This window comes from Narcine bancroftii, chromosome 4, assembly GCF_036971445.1.
Source record: "Narcine bancroftii isolate sNarBan1 chromosome 4, sNarBan1.hap1, whole genome shotgun sequence".
NCBI lineage: Eukaryota > Metazoa > Chordata > Chondrichthyes > Torpediniformes > Narcinidae > Narcine > Narcine bancroftii.
In genome coordinates, this window is record NC_091472.1 from 248,134,917 (window position 1) to 248,146,948 (window position 12,032).

At 41.2% G+C, this 12,032-nt stretch overlaps 1 long non-coding RNA gene across 1 annotated transcript in view; it reads right to left on the reverse strand.

Moving 5' to 3' along the window:
- Positions 1 to 3,120: 3,120 nt before the first annotated feature.
- LOC138760087 (uncharacterized) overlaps positions 3,121 to 12,032 on the reverse strand; it is a 64,431-nt gene continuing 55,519 nt past the window's right edge. Inside the window, exon 3 of the long non-coding RNA XR_011355391.1 lies at positions 3,121 to 3,443. This is a non-coding gene — a long non-coding RNA (uncharacterized lncRNA). The remainder of the gene's footprint in view (positions 3,444 to 12,032) is intronic.

The following is a 12,032-nucleotide window of genomic DNA, read 5'->3' on the forward strand; positions in this document are numbered from 1 at the left end:
TGTCGAAGAGGTTCACCAGGATGTTTACTGAGTTGAAGTGTGTTGGCTCTGAGGGAGATGGACAAACTTGAATTGACTTCTGGCATGTCAGAGGTTGTGGAGTGACCATATAGAAGTACATAAGATTATGGGAGACATAGAGAAGGTAGACTGTCAGTCTTTTTTCCAGGGTGGGAAATATGAGAAAACATACTTTAGATAAGATGGGGAAAAGTGTGAAGGAGATTGGGAAGCAAAACTTTGAATGGAGAGTGGTAGTTGATCAAAATGTTCTGTCAAGGGAAGTGGTGGAAACAGATAGATTAAAGACATTTAATAGGCATTTAGATGGGTACATGAACAGGCAGAGGATGGAGAGCACAAGTCCATGGAAGATGCATATCCCTGGCCCAACACTTTGCCCTTGTACACCTGGGTAATAAGGACACATATGTCAGATTCCTATTTATTGAATAGAGTTCTGCCTTCAATGCCAGAGTCCCAAACTAATTTATCTCCAAATTCCTGGACCTAGGTCTCAACAATCCCTCAACGATCGGATGCCCAACTTCCTAACCTGCAGACCACAATCAGTGAGAATTATTGACAACACCACTTCCACAATAATTTTTAGTAACAATGCCCTGTCAGGCTGTGTATTACCTCTTACTATACTCCTTATACATTCATGACAGCATGACCAGTAACTGCTCAAGTTCCAACCACAAGTTGGTATATCTCATTTCTGTTTTAGGCCAGATCTCAAAAAAAAATGAAAAGATGGAAATCAGGAGGGAGATAAGAGTCTAGTGGCATAGTGTAAGGACAACAGTGTCTCCCTCAATGGAACAACACAAAGGAGCTTGTCACTGACTTTAGCAAGCAGCATGGACTACACTGGTCTGCATCAACAGTGCTGAGATGGAGATGGTGAGAGGGTTAGGTATTTTAGTGTAAATATCATCAACATTCTGTCCTGGTCCAATCACATCCAACTACAGACAGAAAAGCACTTCAACACCTTTACTTCCTTAAAAGCTTGAAGAAATTCAGCATGTTGCCAATGGTTTTTACTGGGTTTTAAAAATGCACCATGTAAAATATTCTGTCCAGCTGTAACACTGTTTAGAACAGAAACTCTCTGTCCAAGAAGCTGCAGAAAGCGATTAAGACCATCACACAAACAAACCTCTCATCCACCAACTCCATTCCCACTTCCACTGCCTTTGAAAAGCAGCCAATATATTAAAGGATGCATCTCATCCCATTCACATGCTCTTCTCCCCATCTCATCCCAAGTCAAAAAATACATACCTCTGGATACAAGTGTTGTGTTGGGAAGTAGTTTGGTGGGTTCACAGAGGGAGTTTTACAATCAAAGATAACTTTATTGTACACACGTGAATCAAACAGGGAAAGACATCAAACGATACTTAATCACTCTCATTCTTTTCTTTGGCTTGGCTTCGCGGACGAAGATTTATGGAGGGGGTAAAAGTCCATTATAGTTAATAGTTAAACAGGCATTCACTTCGGATCCAGGTTGGACACCAAAACCAGTGGCCAGCTATCTTATAATCTACACAGTAAGAGACAAAAACTATAATGGTGTAAACAGGCTCATCAGGTGCAAGGGTCACCAATACCAGTGGCTGCTGACCCTACTACATTCTCCTGCACTTGTACACACTCACAGACTGGGACTTCCATACAGACTCCCAATTCCCTGTATTAATTGTGGTGCATCTCTCTGCAAGCTCTGATCTAATGCAGTATTACAGCTCAACTAAATCTAGTGCACACTTTACTCACAACTCCTCCTGCAATGTCCACAGGCCAGGCATGGAGCAATGTTCATGGCCTGAACCAAGAGACAGAGAGACTGAACTGTCACATGTGTTGGAATTTATATGGCTCTGAGCTAGGCTACTGGTCAATGATGACACTATGTCATTAAAATGAGCCAATGGTAAGGTGTGCACTAATGGGTGCCTGGAGTCCAACCTTGATTGGCAGGTGATGCAACTTTCAACTAGGTTCCAGACAGGGAGGTCACGTGATCTTCCGCAAACCACAAGATTCCAGGCAGGGATTTCACATGATCCTCTGCATTTGCTGGCCATGCAACTCCCCCCAAAATGAGTTTATATGCCTCCCCCCACACGCATCACTGTGGAGTTGCAGACTGCATCACAGCAGGTATGGCACTTGCTCCACTCCTCCCCCGCTAAGTGAGTTCTCGAAGGGCAGTTTGTGCCACCCTGTGGGTTCCCTAATGCCCCCGATTTTATCACTCTGACACTCACTCCACATTCAACAGCAAAGAACGTTTCTTCCTCAGTGCATGGTGCAGGTAAAACAATACTGCCCTCCAAAAAGATACAAGTTGATAGTTTAATTGGATGGAATTGCCTGGCATGGGATTTAATAGCCGGAATCAGCTTTTACCATGTTGTAAACATGTTTTTTTTTAATTTTTAATTTAGCTGTTTTAACAGAACTTTGTTTTTTGTATCAGCACTTTTGTTTCATACACTATCTATTGTCCTTAACTATAGGTTGACTTGCCTGGATAGCATACAAAATAACATTTTATACTGTTTCTCAGTACTCAATTTAATTTAAAAAATCAATTCAATGTGAAAACGGATGGGATTAGATTGATTGGCATCATTGTTGGTGCAGACAAGATGAGCCTACACTACTCTGTGCTCAATGTTCCATTCCTGGAAGGTTTTCCTTCCCTGTGGCAACTGCAATAAGCTTCTTCCTGCCTGCATAAGCTTCCCAGGCCTCCTGCAAGATCTGATCTGTATCATCTAAAATAACTTTGCAGTGGTGATTTTACCCATCCTGCTGTATACTAGTCTAATCCCTTGTAGCCATTGATTTGTTAAATAGTCGGCATTCTTCATTTGCACAAGAAAAATGAGCAGGAGAAGGCCATTCAGTCTCTCATGTTGGCTCTGCAAATTCAAGTCTTTTACCTCTGTGTCGCTTTCATGTGTGAAACACATATCCCTTGATTTCTGTAATATTCTAAAATCTATCACCTTGCCAATTTGCTGTACAGGATCTTGAGGTTTCTGTAGAAAATATTGCTTGATATTTGAAACTTTATTAAATATCATTTAATCACCTCTGCAGAGTCAGGCCATTCTGTCTGCCTAACACACTTACTCCATGATTGTCACCCAAACACTTTCACGAATATCCTCTGTGCATCGAAGTTGTTTAGCTCCTATCCTGCCAGAGAGTTTAATGCATATCATACAAGTCTGGTATTACAAGAGATCAGTTTGCTTTTGGTTTCACATATTCTTCGAAGCCCCAGTGTGAATCCTTAAACATATCTTCAAATTCTTCCAGGAGCTTTTATAGATGTTATTGGATTGTAAGCAATCCAAATGCCTTTTTCCAATCTATCCCACTCATCCAGTTGATCTCCCTCCAGCAGAGTTGATCTATCAGAAATAGAACCAGAATTTGAATGATTGTCATGAACAAGTCATGAAATTTGGTGTATTGCCACAGGGTCATACTTGTACATTCATTTTATACCATCTTACTACATCACAAAAAGAAAATATATATAATATTAATAATAATGCACGAGAAGTAAGACAGTGTTTTTAGTTCTTAAAATTATCGATTATTCAAGAATCTGATGGCAATGGGGAAGAAGCTGTCCTTGTGCCGCTGAGTGCTCGCCTTTAGGCTCCAGTTCCTTTTCTCCTGATGGTAGCATATAGGGTGCCCTCTGGGTAGTGGAGGTATTTGAGGATAGAGGCTGCTTTCTTAAGACATCTCCTTGTGTTGATGTCCTCGATGGAGTAAAGTCTGATGCCTGTGATGTTGCAGGCTGAGTTAACAAACCTCTCCACTTTATTCAGGACTTGAGAGTTGGTGCCTCCACAGCAGGTTGTGATGCAACCGGTCAGAATACTCTCCACAGTACTCCTGCAGAAGTTTACAAGAATCTCTGGTGACATGCCGAATCTATTCATAAACCCGGACCATAATCAGCAATAAACAGTGATAATCTGGAGAAACTCAATGGATCAGGCAGCATCCTGGGTAGTAAAACTACAGGGACTCAGCCAGTTACGCATCATCTGTATGAGATAAAGATATATTACTGAGATTTCAGGCCTAAGATCTTCTTCAAGGTAAGTCCAAAAAGCAGGCAGATGGGTTCAGGCCCAAAATGTCAGTAATATATATCTTTACCTCCTATGGATGTTATGAAACTGGCTGAGTTCCTCCAGTATTTTTGTGTTTTACTACAACTACAGCATTTGCAGTCTTTCACGTTTCACAACATCCTGGGCAGACATGGCCCGCCAGCATTCCAGGTTGGGGCTCTTCGTTGAGACTAAAATTGGAAGGGGTGATGTCAAGTGCATCAAGGGGGGAAAATAAAGAAAAAGCCAAAGAGGTGAAAGGCCAGAAAGTGGGAGAAAGAGGTCAAGGGAGAGACCACTGAGATGGCCAGGGAGGGTTAGAGAGAAAAGTAAGAACAGGAATGGGCAGAGGAGATGGAAACACCGGAATGAGATGCAGGAGCGGGTTACCTAATTTAGAAAATATGGTTTTCATGTCATTGGGTTTAAGGCTGATTATTCAGGAGGATTATAATTGGCAGCCTTGCCTGTGCCCATTGCAGCCGACAGCACATTACTTTAATCATGTTATTCTCACGGTCCTGCAGGAGTAGAATATCAACTTTAATATGCTTTGTGCTCATTACACCTTCTCTATATCTGGAAATATCTCTTGCTTCAAGTAATGGAGCAGAAGGTTGCCATATCAATATCTATGTTATGGCTTAATTATAAATCTTTAAATTTGAGGTTCTCTTTATTTTCTATCAGCATCAGGTGGCAAATACAGAACTCAAAGTGTCAACTTGAATCTTACGGAAACTATTTTGCCATGAGGGGATATTCTTGATTCAGCTCAAATTGGTCTACACATGACAGGTGAGAAGATAGCAGAAGATTTAATTTACAAATGGAATATTAAGTTATTGACGGAAAGGACAGATAACCCCCATTCAAAAACACACAATTTGGACACAGCAACAAATTAATACATGTAGAGTGGGGTTATCTTCAAAAACACCCTTGTATCAAAATGAGTTAATACCAATGACATTAGGAAATAAAATCATGGACACTTGGCACCGTAAAGGGATCAAATGTATTGAGAATTGTTATGAACAAAGACAATTTCTGCCATTTGAACAGCTGCAAAATAGATATGATTGGCCAAATAGAACTTTCTTCTGCTATCTTCAATTAAGATCTTTTTTTAAGAGATAGTTTGGGACCAGCCCTGGCCCTGCCAATGTGTAGTGATGTGAGGGCTCCTCTTCCAAAGGGGATCACAGGTAAATGCATTTCCGATTGCAGAGCAATAGCCCGAAACCGGGCTTGCACAAATCGAGGGAAAGGAGACGGACTCAGGGATGGGGGGGGGGGGGGGGGGAAGGGAAAGGATTCAAGAAAAATGTTAGTTAAAACTGTGCTCTGATAATATGACATCATTTATTAATGTCAGATATAGATTGATAAAATGTAATTTTATGCACCAATTATACCTACACAGCAAAAAATTACACAGTTTATAGCTGAAATTCCAGACTCATGCTCTAGGTGTGGTATCGAAGCTGGAACATTCAACCTGGCTATGCGTGAAAGTAAGATACTTTTGGTATGACTTGGCAGAAATTCTGACAAAAATTGTAGAAATGGATTTTCCATTGGAACTAGAACAGTATTTATTGAGCACTTATGGTTATTGGCACGAAATTATCAAAATATCAAATACAGTTCATGAGAATTGGTCTAGCAGTAGCCAGGAGATGACAAGATATAAGTCGCACTCCCTAAGGATATAATTAACTTCCCCAAAAGGTTTAAATAATATAGTTAGGTTAATGGCGTTGAATTCCTGAAGATCAAGATATGGACTAATTAATGTTATATGATTTAAAATTATAAATAAAATACTTAAAAAAGATATGGACTAATTAATGAAGGCATGCTCAAACATCCCTTCTTTGTTGGACAATTGTTTTTTTTTAATGTTAGCAGTTATGGGGGGGGGAGGATGAGATTTGGCAATCTTTAAGAGACTTTATAATTTAAAATACTATTTATATGATGTTTTTTTTCTCTTTGGCTTGGCTTCGCGGACGAAGATTTATGGAGGGGGTAAAAGTCCACGTCAGCTGCAGGCTCGTTTGTGGCTGACAAGTCCGATGCGGGACAGGCAGACACGGTTGCAGCGGCTGCAGGGGAAAAATGGTTGGTTGGGATTGGGTGTTGGGTTTTTCCTCCTTTGCCTTTTGTCAGTGAGGTGGGCTCTGCAGTCTTCTTCAAAGGAGGTTGCTGCCCGCCAAACTGTGAGGCGCCAAGATGCACGGTTTGAGGCGATATCAGCCCACTGGCGGTGGTCAATGTGGCAGGCACCAAGAGATTTCTTTAGGCAGTCCTTGTATCTTTTCTTTGGTGCACCTCTGTCATGGAGGCCAGTGGAGAGCTCGCCATATAACACGATCTTGGGAAGGCGATGGTCCTCCATTCTGGAGACGTGACCCACCCAGCGCAGCTGGATCTTCAGCAGCGTGGACTCGATGCTGTCGACCTCTGCCATCTCGAGTACTTCGGGATGAAAGCGCTCCAATGGATGTTGAGGATGGAGCGGAGACAACTCTGGTGGAAGCGTTCTAGGAGCCGTAGGTGATGCCGGTAGAGGACCCATGATTCGGAGCCGAACAGGAGTGTGGGTATGACAACGGCTCTGTATACGCTTATCTTTGTGAGGTTTTTCAGTTGGTTGTTTTTCCAGACTCTTTTGTGTAGTCTTCCAAAGGCGCTATTTGCTTGGCGAGTCTGTTGTCTATCTCATTGTCGATCCTTGCATCTGATGATATGGTGCAGCCGAGATAGGTAAACTGGTTGACCGTTTTGAGTTTTGTGTGCCCGATGGAGATGTGGGGGGGGTGGTAGTCATGGTGGGGAGCTGGCTGATGGAGGACCTCAGTTTTCTTCAGGCTGACTTCCAGGCCAAACACTTTGGCAGTTTCCGCAAAGCAGGATGTCAAGCGCTGAAGAGCTGGTTCTGAATGGGCAACTAAAGCGGCATCGTCTGTTTCTGGCTATCTATCCCATAGGATGATGCTGGTTCCTTTCAGTCAGAAGGTGGGGTTTGATATGAGGATACCCCACTCCTCAGAAAGGGATAGCGTATGTGTGAATGGATTTGGGTGAGTAGGAGTTGCACTGGTGTAGACCCACCCTCCCAACATCCCCTCCTGGATCCATCGGCATGCAAAGGTCTGTTGCAGTGAATGGCCAGACCAAGGTTTGATGCAAGGGATGCCATTTCTGCACTTCACGGCACATGTATGATGTATGCAATAATGTTCTATATGTGTCTTGGAAAAATTAAAATGAAATATTCCAAAAAAACTATTCTGCCTTGGATTTTTCCTATAGTGTCAATTCCCATTTGTCCAGAGGAATGGAAGGAAATCCCTCTATTGATGATGTAATTCCAGGCATGTTGAAGGGCATTGTAAGTTTTGGAGAGAGCTTGCTTTTTTTTTCATTTTATTTTATTAATTTTTTGGATTAACTTGCCAGTTTCAGTACTTGATCCTAACCCTTGCAGAAATAGTTTTTTCACTCAAAGATGGAGCACATTTCTGCTCTGTGTAATGAACTGGTGAAAACCCAATGCTGAAGATCTTGTCTTCCTCCTCTCCTGCGCTTTTACCTAACATTCTGGTCTGCCCATGTACATGCCGCGCAACATAATTGTCAGAACGTAACTCCTAACCTGCCCTGTGGAAATCACCAGCCAACCACTTCTCGCAGCTGTCCGCATGGACAATTTTTACTCCATTTTCCCACTGCATCAATTGCTGAAACTTCCTCATCCTTCATGAGGAGAATTTTTCCCATGATGTAATTGGTGGGAATGCTTTTGCTTCACTCCTCACCCAGGCCACTTCATACATCAGACAGGTGACTTCTTCCAAAAACCCATTAAGAGGTTCTCATCATCATGTTTCTGTACCAATTCTAATTAATACTTCTTTTTAACACTGGCAGACATTCCTTGGTGTATGTATTGGACCACGGAAGTCACCCTTGGTAACAAAGTTTGGATAAAAATATTATTAATCTGATGTGAGAAAGAAAAGGAAAGCCATTAATCTAATCGTTGGCCAGCTCCTTGATCATCAGGATATAAAAAACAGGCATTTTTTTGCTATTAGACTTGTAGTCATACACCGAGGAAACAGAGTTTTCTGCCCAACTTGGCCATGCCAGCCACTATGTCCCATCCACACTAGTCCCACTGGCCTGCACCTGGCCCATATCCCTCTAAACCCATCCCATACATCCAATTTTTTCCTTAAATGTTGCAATGGGTTTTTTTTTTTCACTCAACCACCTCCTCCATCAGCATTTAATGCAGCCACTACCCCCTGTGTAAATTTGTTACCCCTTAGGTTCCTGTTCAATCTTTCTCCCCTCACCTTAAACCTATGTCCTCTGGTTACCGATACCCCTCTCTGCATTCGCCGATCCAATACTGTACTCTCATGATATGTTACACCTTGTCTGTCCCTTCTGGCCAGAGTAAGAACTGCAGTGAGGTTACCTGCAAACTCATGCTTTCAGGTTCTTTAAATTATTATGGGTGATTGCACTTTGCTGACCGTTCAGAGATTAAGCTCTTGTAAGCCACTTGTATACACAAGAAGACAAGATCATGACAAAGTAAGAGCAGGGGTAGGCTGTCAAACCCTTCAAGCTTGCCCACATCAAATACAATCACGATTGATATATTCTCACCTCTCCCATGCTTCTCATACCCTTCTATCCCTGAAACCATCAAATACTTATCCACCTCCACTTTTAATTCTTTGAAGTATCTAACTTCCATCACTCGCTAGGGTTAAGAAATCCAGAGATTTACCACCCTCAGCAAAAAGAAATTTCTGCACACCTCAGATTTAAATAATCAGTCCCTTATCTTACTGTTCGAGGCTCTCCCATTACTAAAACCCTCCCACAAGCTACTTTGTCAATGTCCGTGAGGATATATGTGTTTGCATCATGCCAATCCTGTACCACCACATCCCCTCCCTCTTCTAATCACTGAGAAATACAGGGTCAAACTATTTAGCAGTAAAAGCATAAAAATGCTGGAGGAACTCAGCAGGTCTCGCAGAGTCCATAGAAGGTAAAGATATATAACCAACGTTTTGGGCCTAAGCCCTTCTTCAGGGTATGAGAAGTCAAGTCACGTCACGTTTATTTGTCATTCATTCCATAAACCTTGCAGTGTACATTGGTTTGGATGGTGGAGCTGGTTATTTACATGGTTAAATTACCTCAGAAACAATTATCATAAATAACATATCACTCATTAGATATCATGTTACATATGCACATTAAAAAAGCAGGCAGGTGCCCTGAATAAAAAGACTGGAAGAAAGAGCAGGGGGAGGAGCAGAGGACAAGTGGCGAAAGGCCGTAATCGGACATTAGTAGAAGGACAGGAGGGAAAGATGAAAATCATTTGATCGAATTATATATTCTTTTGCTGGAACTACCCTCTTATACAAAGACCTAGACCTGTCGATCAACCTGCAATGTTACTCTTTCCTTTTTTTGGTAGGGAGCCCAAAACTGCATGTGATTTTCCAGGAGAGACCTCATCAACTTGAAATACAATTCAAACAAAAACTGCCTATTTTTAAACACCAACCCTTTTACAATGGAGACCAAAATGCCATTGACCACCTTAACAACTTGTCCAACCAGCTTGCCAGTTTTGCGTGATTCATGCCCTAGGATCTCGAATGATAATGATCATCTGTTCATTGTTAGATAGATTTTACAATGTACCAACATGCTCCCTTGCTGCAGCTGAATAGGTATGTTTAAAAAAAGCCAACCAAACCACTAAAAAACAACTAGTACAGTGTATTTAATTGAATTAAAAAGATACAATAAATTTTAAAAATGGATCCCTCTGTACTTTACTCACTTGCATTCTCTCCCTATTTAGATAACAATTTGCCTTTTGATTCTACTTCCTGATAAATAAGTCCACACTCTTCCACACATTGTACGCCAGATGAGCATTGGTCTATTTTTACTGCATTTGCAGCTCAAAGCACATTGTTTGGTCTTGAATACCAAGATTCATGTCAATAAGCAATTCCAGGTACATCTAGTATTATGTGTATTTTAAATCATTCTGCTTGCAACCCTTTCAATTAATACTGTTTTTTTTCCTCTCACAGCTATCAGGCAGCTAATTTAATTTCAGCACTTATCTTCTCCCATGAATGCTGATTTTGCCAGTGCCATGTTCTTTTATTAAACCAAGTCAGCCTTCCAGACTCAAAACAAAAATTTCCCTCCATTCTCAGGGAGTCAAAAACAACATGGTCGCTTTGGCAGAAGTAATTGCAGACCTTGGCTCCATTATTGATGGAACCATCCAAATATCACTTTGTTTAAATCCTCACGTTGCCTATTACATTAATTTTCTATCGACATACTGTTCAGAGGTGAGTAAATCACCTACAAAATCACAAACCCTCTTTTATGTTCCAACTGGAGTCATTTTACATTTGAACTATTTTCCATTACCTCACTCTTAAATTTCCTTTCAATCACTAAAACCCTCCCATCTCCACTTGCAGGTGTCCTCACAATCATTTGACTCTCTCTGATATTGCACGCTGTGTAGGTACAATAAGCTTGAAAGGTTTCAAAGGGTTAAGCCCCTTACTCAATAATAATATTCTGTCATATGACTCTAAATGCGGTTACTCTGGCGGTTACCTGGAGGTGGAATCTAAAGACCTTGTTAGTGCAAGCTTTTTAAATAGGAATATTGTACATTGTTACTTAAAGAGCATGGGCTTTTAAAAAGGAAATCACAAGCGCTTGAAGATGCTCAGTGTGAACCCATAAGTTGATAAGTCAGTAATAAGTTAATTAAAAGTCAAATGTAATTATTTTACTTCTATTGGGACACCATTTGGCTACATATACTTTGTCCAGAGCTGCACAATGTGTGTTCTCCTCTAAATTAAAATGTCTCCATATAACCATATAACCATATACAGAATTGCCTGCTCTCACCAATGTTCTTGCTTTTGGTCCAGATACCATGTCTTAATTAACAATCAGCTCTGGCTGAAATGACTTCACAGAGACTCAGTAAAGGCTGAGAGGCAATTCAAGAGTGAGGGCTCAGGATACAGTGCATGGACTTCACATCGAGAAAAATTATTTTTGAAGCTACGAAGGATAAAGCAACCATGGGAAAACCTCAGTGGGCAAGCAGGTGGGATAAGGCCCATTACCATCATTATAAATTTCAAAGTTCAGATTTATTGTCAGAGTAAATACATGACATCACATATAACCCTGAGGTTATTTTTTTCCTGGAGGTGGGGCAGAATTAACACTTAGTGCTGGTCCAATCAAACTGCGCTCAAAATATATACATATACATGTAAACAAATAAAGAAATGTAAGAAAATCACTGTGCAATACAGAGAGAAAAAAAATCAATAAAGCACAAAAAGTCCTTAAACTAGTTTGTTGTTGAGGAGTGTGATGGTGGAGGGGTAGCATCTGTTCATGAACCTGGTGATGCAAATCTTTTGACACCTATTTATACCTGTTCCCTGATGGCAGCAGGAAGAACAGATCGTGCGTTGGGTGGTGTGGATCCTTGATGATTGCTGCTGCTCTCTGATGGCAGCGTTCCATGTAGATGTTCTCAATGATGGGAAGGATTTTGCGTGTAATGTCCTAAGCTGAGTCCACTATCTTTTTCAGGGCTTTCTGCTCAGGGATATTGGTGTCCCTATGACAGATGGTGAGGCAGATAGTCAGCACACTATCCACCACACATCTGTAGAAATTTGCCAGGGTTCATACCAAACCTCCACAAACTCCTTAGGAAGTAGAGGCACTGACATGCTTTCATTACAATGCCATTAG